This window comes from Tachyglossus aculeatus, unplaced genomic scaffold, assembly GCF_015852505.1.
Source record: "Tachyglossus aculeatus isolate mTacAcu1 unplaced genomic scaffold, mTacAcu1.pri scaffold_78_arrow_ctg1, whole genome shotgun sequence".
NCBI classification, from domain to species: Eukaryota; Metazoa; Chordata; class Mammalia; order Monotremata; family Tachyglossidae; genus Tachyglossus; species Tachyglossus aculeatus.
Window position 1 is genome coordinate 972920 of NW_024045093.1, and position 7495 is coordinate 980414.

General features: G+C 44.4%; 1 pseudogene; it reads right to left on the reverse strand.

Moving 5' to 3' along the window:
* Positions 1 to 642: 642 nt before the first annotated feature.
* On the reverse strand, positions 643 to 1573 carry LOC119924036 (annotated as a pseudogene).
* Positions 1574 to 7495: the final 5922 nt, after the last annotated feature.

Consider the following 7495-nt stretch of genomic DNA (forward strand, 5'->3'; position numbering starts at 1 on the left):
ACAAAGAGAGCAGGCATGCTGATGATCATTTGATCTTCACGATATCAAGGATCATGTCTACCAACTCTGTGGTATTTTACTATCCCAGGCACTTAGTACAGTGCTCTGCACACTGAAGGCACTCAATAAATACCACTGATTGATTGGTACAAGAAGGGGGTCTGGAAGTACAACCTGTGGGTATGCTAATGTGGAATAATGTGTGCGGAAAACACATGCTAATGCTAATTCATTCATTCAAGAGTATTTATTGAGCCCTTATTGTATGTAAAGCACTGTACTAAGTGCTTGGGAAGTACAAATGGGCAACATATAGAGATGGTCCCTACCCAACAACGGGCTCACAGTCTAGAAGGGGGAGACAGACAACAAAACAAAACAAGTAGATAGGTGTCAATACCATCAGAATAAATGGAATTATAGCTATATACACATCATTAATAAAATAAATATGGTTAATACGTACAAATGAAATAGAGTAATAAATGTGTACAAATATATGCAAGTGCTGTGGGGAGGGGAAGGGAGTAGGGCAAAGGTGGGTGGTGATGGGGAGGAGAAGAGGAGGAGGAGAGGAGAGCTAATTCAAAATGCTATGCTAAAGCATACAGAAAACAAGAAATGGAAGTAAATTTTATGCACTTATTTTCTTTCTGTTAACACTTTTGTACACCACACCTTTCTCATTGCATTTTTCATGTTGGTGTATCTCACTGTGTAAATGAAGGGGTTGAACATGGGGGCGATGATGGTGTAAAAGAGGGCAAACACTTTATCTTCACTGACAGAATCGCCCAAGGGAATATAAGTCAAGATGAGGGGCAAGAAAAACATGAGTACCACGGTGATGTGTTAACCACAGGTAGAGAGAGCTTTGTGCCGACCCTCTGTGGAATGTTTTCTCAGGACGGATAAAATGATGAGATAGGAAACGATCAAGGCAAAAAAAAGTTAGTAGGGACAGAACACCCGTGCTGGCAATGATTGAGACGTTGACAAAATAGGTCTCGGAACAGACGAGCTTCAGCAGAGGAAGCACATCACAGAAATAGTGATCAGTCTGATTGGGGCCACAGAAAGGTAGCTGCACCATGATGAAAATCTGCACGATCGAATGCACAAATGCCCCTACAAAAGAGGCCAAGACGAACGTGTGGCAAGTCTGCCGGCTCATGACCATCAGGTAGTGGAGAGGCTTGCAGATGGTAACATAACGATCGTAAGCCATGGCCACTAGGATGAATATCTTGGCATCGCTGAAGAAGTGATTGCCAAAGAGTTGGACCATGCAGGAGTTGTAGGAGATGGTTTTTCTTTCCACCAATAGGCCCGCGATCATTTTAGGAGCAACTGTGGAGGTGAGGCAGAGGTCCATGGTGGATAAGGAACTGAGGAAAACATACATAGGCTGCTGAATAACATGGCTGTTTCTGATGGTGGTGAGGATAAGAAGATTGCCCAGTAAGATGGCTAAATAACAGAGTAAGAACAGCACGAAACAAGTTACCTTCCCCTTTTGGTTTGGGAGCAGACCCCTGAAGACAAACTCTGTGATGTTGTTTGAATTCTCCATCAGGTCAGCCAACGTGATGAATGTAAAGCAGATGGATATTTACCTGAATCAGCCAAATTGAGAAATATCAAGCATTACTAATTTCAAAGCACTAGCTCAGAACACAGGTCCTCATTCTGAATAGGAATGGAGGGACTGTTGTACTATTAAGAATACATTAAAATATAATAATAATGACGATTATGATGATTATGAAGGGAGTGAGAAAGGCACTAGGAAGTTTCCAGTGCCATACTAAACATTAGGTAGACACAAGGTAATCAAATCAGACACAGCCTAGATTTGAGCAAGTTCCGTAGCTTCTCGGTGCCTCAATTTCTTCATCTGCACAATGGGGATAAAATATCTGGACCCCCTTCCTCTTAGACTGTAGGCCTCCAGGGGATGTTTTATCTGATTGTACAGATGAAGAAATAGAGACACTGAGAAGTTAAGGAACTCATCCACAGCAGTCAAATAGCACAACTAGGACTAAAAGCCAGAGTCCTGGGCTCTTTCTACTAATTAATACCTCATCCCTTATATTTGCTGAGATCACTGTTCTAAGTGAAAGCATACTGGAAAGGTCATTGGATACCCCACAATTCACTATATAGAAATTTACTGTAAGCAGTTCAAGATATAAATCAAAGCAAGCAAAGATTAATCACGGAATAATAATTATTATGGCAGTTGATAAGTGCTTACCATGTGCCAGCCACAGTTCTCATCGCTGGGGTAGATACAAGATAATCAGATTGGACAGTCCCTGTCCCACATGGGGCTCAGTCTTACCCCCCATTTTGCAAAGAAAGGAATGGAGGCCCAGAGAACTCACTTATACAGCAGACAAGTGGTGGAGACAGGATTAAAACCCAGGACCTTCTAATTCCTCCCTCCCTTTTCAAAGCCCTAGACTGTGAGCCCACTGTTGGGTAGGGACCGTCTCTATATGTTGCCAACCTGTACTTCCCAAGCGCTTAATACAGTGCTCTGCACACAGTAAGCACTCAATAAATACGATTGAATGAATGAATGAATATAAATGGAGTCTATGACGTTTCTCAACCCCACTATCATTATTTTCATTATGCATTTTTTCATTCATTCATTCATTCAATCATATTTATTGAGCGCTTACTGTGTGCAGAACACTGTACTAAGCGCTTGGGAAGTACAAGTACAAGTTTCACCAGTTTTTACAAGTTCATCATTACTTAGTAGTTATACAGAGTTTCTCCTAGTATTTTCAAATACGAGGAGATCTGAGGTGCAGGTTGGATGCTAGGACCGAAAAGAAAGAGAGTTAAAGAGAGATGCATAAGCAGTCATAAAGACAGAAAAATAGAGACAGAGATAAAGGAGGCAGGGCAGGAGAGAGCTGTCTGATAAACTTAGATTCATCTTCAGAAGAGTCCTATTAGCAAGACTTTTCAGGTAGAGCCTTACATTAATATATTAAAAAATAATATCTTTAACAAGTGAAGAGCTGCGGGTAGAACATTCCAGGGAAGTGATCTGGGAATGGAGTGAAATAATGGACTGGAGGAAAGAGAGAAAGGCAGCTGGGAGATGAGTGAGGAGGGCTGGTATAGTTGTTATGTCAGGACAAGAAAAGTGCCTAGAGCAGTGTGGTGGTCATTTGGGTGAAGAGGAAGGGGCCGGTTCTGGGAATATTGTAGTAGTACAACCAAAAGCAATTGGCAACAGCCTGAATATTGGGGTTGAAAGAGAGGGAGGAGTTGAAGATATTGCTTATGTGGCATTATTCTCACGAAGAGAATTCATCCAAAAAATGATTTCAGCTACTCCCTGATCGCCCCAAGCTATCTCTGTAGCCCTGACCTCCCACACCCTATCCAACCCCCATCTCCTCCTGCCTCCACATCATCAGTGTACATTTGTCAAAGTCTAAAATTGAATTTCTCAGCTTCCCTTCTAATCCACTTCTCTTCCATTCTGTCCATCTACAATCAATCAATCAATCAGATGTATTTACTGAACACTCACTATGGGTGAAAAAACTGTACTAAATGTTTAGGAGAAAACAATAGATTTGGTGAACAGGGAAACAGTCAGGGAAACACACTAAAATAAAGTACAGGTAGAGGATGCAAGGGTATATGCATCAGCGCATCACACCCCACCTCGTCTCCCTATCCTCTCTACCCAATCCTGATGACCAGATTACTGCTCTCAACTCCCACCCGCTCCACTCAACTCAACTCACTCGCTCCCCTTTCCCTTTGCCACTCTCGTACCACTAACCCACAGCCTTGGATCCCTCCCACTGTCCACCTCCTTTGCTCTTATGCTCGAGCTGCTGAATGCTGCTGGAGAGAGTATAAAAAACATACTCTCGCCAACCTCGTTCACTTCAAGTTAATACTTTCCTGCCTTAACTCTGCCCACTCCTCTGCCAAGCAAAACTACTTCTTCTCCCTTATTAACACCCATGCCCATCATCCCCGTCAGCTCTTCTGTAAATTTAACTGCCTTCTCAGGCCCCTGTTCCTCCCCCTCGTCCATCCTTCACTCCCAACGATGTGGCCTCCTACTTCATTAGTATAATTATCTCCATCAGGTCTAAGGTCCCCAAAGTCACCCCTCCCCCTTCTCCATCCCCCCAGCTCTCAGCCCTTTCTGCTACTCTCCCATCCTTCCCAGCAGTATCTTAAGATGAGATCCCCTCCCTCCTCTCAAGTGCTACTCCATTCTCGTGTGCTTCAGACCCCATTCCCTCTCATCTTATCAAATCTCTCGCCCCTTCCCTCCTCCGCTCCTTAACTTCCATCTTCAACTGCTAACTCTCCACTGGTTCCTTCGCCTCTGCCTTCAAACATGCCCACATCTCCCCCATCCTAAAAAAACCCTCTCTTGACCCCACCTCCCCTTCTTGTTATCGCCCTATCTCCCTCCTACCCTTCCTTTCTAAACTCCTAGAACGAGTCATCTACACCTGCTGGCTCGATTTTCTCAACGCCAACTCTCTCCTTGACCCCCTCTAATCTGGATTCCGTCCCCTACACTCCACCGAAACAGCCCTCTCAAAGGTCACCAATGACCGCCTTCTTGACAGATCCAACGGCTCCTACTCTATCCAATCCTCCTCGACCACTCAGCTGCCTTCGACACTGTGGACCAAACCCTTATCCTTAACACGCTATCCAACCTTGGCTTCACAGACTCTGTCATCTCCTGGTTATCCTCTTATCTCTCCGGCCATTCATTCTCAGTCTCCTTTGCGGCTCCCCCTCCCCCTCCCATCCACTTCCTGTAAGGGTTCTTCAAAGGCCAGTTCTTGATCCCCTTCTGTTCTCTATCTGCAGTCACTCCCTTGGTGAACTTATTTGCTCCCAAGGTTTCATCCATCACCTCTACGCTGATAGCACCCAAATCTACATCTCTGCCCCTGCTCTCTCTCCCTCCCTCCAGGCTCGTATTTCCTCCTGCCTTCGGGACATCTCCATCTGGATGTCTGCCCTCCATCTAAAACTCAATATATACAACACTGAACTCCTTATCTTCCCTTCCAAACCCTGCCCTCTCCCTGACTTTCCCATCACTGTAGACGGCACTACCATCCTTCCTGTCTCACAAGCCTGCAACCTTGGTGTCATCCTCGACACCGCTCTCTCATTCACCCAACACATCCAATCCGTCACGAAAATCTGCCGGTCTCACCTCTGCAACATCGCCAAAATCTGCCCTTTCCTCTCACCACTACCTTGCTGGTTCAATCTCTCATCTTATCCCAACTGGATAGGCTTTCTCTCTGATCTCCCATCCTCCTGTCTCTCCACTCTTCAGTCTATACTTCACTGTGCTATCCGGATTATCTTTGTGCAGAAACGCTCTGGGCATGTCACTCCCCTCTTCAAAAATCTCCCGTGGCTGCCTGTCAACCTAGGAATCAAGAAAAAACTCCTCACTCTCGGCTTCAAGGCTCTCCATCACCTCTCCCACTCCTACTTCACCTCCCTTCTCTCCTTCAACAGCCCAGCAATCACCCTCCGCTCCTCTGCCACTAACCTCCACACTGTACCTCATTCTCACCTGTCCCGCTGTCGACCCCCGGCCCACGTTCTTCCCCTGGCATGGAATGCCCTCCCTGCACACATCCGCCAAGCTAGCTCTCTTCCTCCCTTCAAAGCCTTACTGAGCGCTCACCTCCTCCAGGAGGCCTTCCCAAACTGAGCCCCCTTTTTCCTCTCCTCCTCCCCAGATCCCCTGCCCTACCTCCTTCCCTTCCCCACAGCACTTGTATATATTTGTACAGATTTATTACTCTATTTATTTTACTTGTACATATTTACTATTCTATTTATTTTGTTAATGATGTGCATATAGCTTTAATTCTATTTGTTCTGGCGATTTTAACACCTGTCTACATGTTTTGTTTTGTTGTCTGTCTCCCCCTTCTAGGCTGTGAGCCTGTTGTTGAGTAGGGACCGTCTCTACATGTTGCCAACTTATACTTCCCAAGCGCTTAGTACAGTGCTCTGCACACAGTAAGCACTCAATAAATACAATTGAATGAATGAATGAATATGAGGATATGTGCAATAAGTGTGGGGGTGAGTGTCAGATGAGGATCAAAGTGTGCTTAAATTTCCATTGTCAACATTACCCTCATCCCAGTATCTGAAAGTAACATCCTTGGTGCCTTCTTGAGTTTCAGTCCATATGCCACGTTGTTTCCTAGGTCATCTTCCTCTTTACTGTAAGCTCAGTGAAGACGGGGAACATGTCTACCAACTCTCTTACCTTGTATGCTCCCCAACACCTAGTACAGTGCTCTGCACACAGTCAGTGCTCAATAAATATCATTGATTGAGTGATTGATCTTCCTGAAGCTAAGTACCTTTCCCCCTCCTCAAAACCCTCCAATGTTTGCCCACTTTTCCCTGCGTCAGACAATAAACTCCTACCATTGGTGTTCTCCACTTTACATATTGGCCCTTCTAACTTGCTAAACTCCAGGTTTTTTGTTTCGTTTTGTTTTTTATGGTATTTGTTAAGTACTTACTATATGCCATGCATTGCACTAAGCATGGGGGAGATACAAACTACTCAGGTTGGACACAGTCCATGTCCCACATGGGACTCACAGTCTTAATCCCCATTTTACAGAAGAGGTTACTGAAACACAGGGAAGTGAAGTCACGTGCCCAAGGTCATAAAGCAGACAAGTGGTGGAGCTAGGATTTGAAGCCAGGTTTTTTCACACCCAGGTCCACACTCTACCCACACAGCTACATTGCTTATCAATTCATACTCTTCCTTGTCTAGAATCCTCTCCCTTTTCCAGTCTATCAATCACAATTATTGAAAACCCCTATATCTTGCTCTTCCTGCCCCACAGCTTGAAACTTCTTTCCTCCACAAACTCATCAGAACTCAACAATCTACATGTTAGTAGCCTGCCTAAAATCCCACCTTCTCCAAAAAGCCTTCCCCAATTTTTTTACCAATTCCCTGAGTGGCATAAACCTCACAGGCAACTCTAATACTAGTGTATTAATTTCTAAACCAACCTCAGTATGTTATAAATCTTCCAGCCCATCTTCAGCATTTTAATGCAGTATTAAAATATTTTGTTTTGATTCCCCACTTAGAAAACATTATTATGCCTGTTTCCCTTATAGAGGTGGCAGTTCCTGTAGACAAGGAATGTGTCTGCTGCTCCTGTCATACGTAAAGTGCTTAGCACTATACATTGTTCTCAGCAGGATCTCCATAAAAAGCATTACTACTGCCACTACTACTGTTACTGCTTCTACTCCTAAATGAGACACAGATATTTCAGAAAACTTACGGTTTTTGAATCTACCAACTCCAAGACATTTAATTGGCTTCTCCAACTCTTTCCCGAAGGCGGGTTAAATCTTCTATTTCAGCATGAAAAACAACACCAGAAAAGTAGTCTGGACTTGACAGCCA